This window comes from Nicotiana tabacum, unplaced genomic scaffold (assembly GCF_000715075.1).
Source record: "Nicotiana tabacum cultivar K326 unplaced genomic scaffold, ASM71507v2 Un00190, whole genome shotgun sequence".
NCBI lineage: Eukaryota > Viridiplantae > Streptophyta > Magnoliopsida > Solanales > Solanaceae > Nicotiana > Nicotiana tabacum.
In genome coordinates, this window is record NW_027438428.1 from 108,403 (window position 1) to 110,983 (window position 2,581).

Sequence of the window (2,581 nt, forward strand, 5' to 3'; positions counted from 1 at the left end):
AGAGCAGTTGGTGTGTGCTCAATATATCAATTGGTATCATAGCAGATCTCACACTTTCATTTTGCTTAATAGCTCATGAGAAAAGATCATGTCAAATCAAGTAATGGAGTACTATTCCAAGAAAGGACATCACAAGCAAGGCCTCCATATTTCAATGGATATCACTTCTCATAATGGAAGGTTTGCATGAAAAACCTATGATGTCAAGTGTGGCGTGTAATCAAAAATAGAGATTATCTAATTCCAGTAGCAAAGTCTGAGAAGAAGACATATGGATAGACATCTACCGATCTAGTGGATATAGATGACTATTATGATGAGGAAATAGCAGTAATATAGGTATAAGAAATCTTCTATACAATGCTATAAGCGAAAAAGAATATGAAAAGATCTCATGCTATGATATGGCCAAAGAAATGTGGGATAAGCTGGAAGTCACTTGAATGGGCAAGCAAAGTCAAGAAAATAAGAATAAATCTGTTGATCCATGACTATGAACATTTTCATATGAAAGAAGGTGAATCTATTGAGGAAATAATTGCTCGGTTCAGTAAAATCATTAGAGATCTGAGGCTTTTGGAAGACCATACTAAAGTGGTGAATAGGTTCAAAAAATTCAAAGAATTTTACCTACTACATGGCAAACAAAAGTAGTTGCACTTAGTCTCAAGATCTAGACAAATTATCCTATGATGAACTACGTGAAGATCTTATTGCATTCAAGAAAATGCATCTCAAAAAATGAGGACAAGAGGAAAAGATGAAAACAATGGCATTCAAAACCTCCATTGAAGGATTTGAAGATGATAATGACAATTAAGCGGAGGCTCTAGAAGAAGAATCGCTATGGTATCCAAAAACTATGAATGGCCTGATGAGAAGATATAGGAACACCAAAAGGGAAAGTATATCTTCCAGAAGAACCAAACAGTACAATGAATACGATAAGAACGATGGGAAATGCTTTGAATATGGAAAATATGTTCAGGTGCAAGTTGAATGCCCATACCTCAAAAGAAAAGCCTATAGAGGATTTCACAAAAACAAACCCTTTGGAAGCTGGAGTGATGAAGACAATCCTGAACATGAAGAAATCAACAATCTCTACTTCATGACTATATTAGAAAATAAGATGAACAAGTTCTCAAGTTGTTGGACCAATGAAGACATATCAAATGATGATATCAAGGAAATGACAGACAATGGCTTCATGGCCCGTGATGAATCTGGTGAGGTAAGACCTTCAAAATAGGATTAGGAATCGTTACCCAATGATTTCCTCTGAAAACTCTCTAAAAATCGCCTCCCTCCGAGCTCAAAATCGAATTTTATGAAATGAACACCAAACCCTCGAATTTTCTCTTTTTCTTCCAAACAAACCGCATCTATGGGTCCCTACTTCGCACCTGCGGCACTACACCTGCAGAAAATCCATCGCAGGTGCGGAAATCACTTAAGTGGGTTGGGACCGCATCTGCGAGCACTGGGCCGCACCTGCGACCCGCTCCTGCGGTCCCTCAACTGCTATGCAATGAATTACAAGATATTCTTGATCTCACCCTAAAAGAGTCTCAAAAAATTCTTATTGAATTAAAGAGACAAAATACAGAGAAGAAAAATTGGGAACTTAAACTTGAAGTTTATGAATCGAACGAGATGACTTCCAAGAACTAGTTCAAGAATTGCAACTGCAAATTAATGCCATGTACAAATCTACCAGTCACAGTTCCATCAAGTCTAATTGGTTGACCTATAAGTCAACTGAAAAAAGACCTATTGGCAATAATCTACAAGCAATGACACCACTCGATGATCTAATACAAATGAAAAATCCACTCCCATATGTCATTATTGCAATAGAACTAGTCATAAGTATTCTTCCTGTAGATTTTGTCATTCAAATATTACGAGATGGATCTGGAAGCCCAATAATAATCTTGATCTCACTAGAACTAACCAAAAAGGACCCAAGAAAGCTTGGGTACTTAAAAGAAGGCAATAATTTTATTTTACAGGAACACCACTAAAAAAGTTGAAAAAATAAATAGTATTTCGACAATGTGTGTTCCTGTCACATGATGGGCAACAAAAGACTATTCAAAGAAGTTACAAAAATAAATAGAGAAAATGTCAGATTCGGTGATGATTCAAAGGGAAAATTTGTTGATACCGGAATAGTCTCATTCAATAATAATTGTAATATCATAGAAGTTTATTTTGTGGATGGATTCAACTACTACCTGCTGAGCATAAGTCAACTATGTGACTCTGGATATAAAGCAAAATTCAAGAAAATAGGTTGCGCCATCAAAAATGAGTTAGGTAAAATCATTCTTCAAGGAAAGAGGTAGGGAAATGTCTATATTCTAGACTACATTAAAAACTTAGACAATCACATTTGCTTAGAATCCATCTCTGATGATCCCTGGCTTTGGCATAGAAACTTGGCCATACAAGTATGCACCTGATTGAAAAACTGTCTAGACATGACTTAGTCATTCGTCTCCCCAAACTCTATTTTTCTAGAAACCATGTGTGTGATGTATGTAAACTTGATAAGCAAAATAGAACTTCTTTTAAG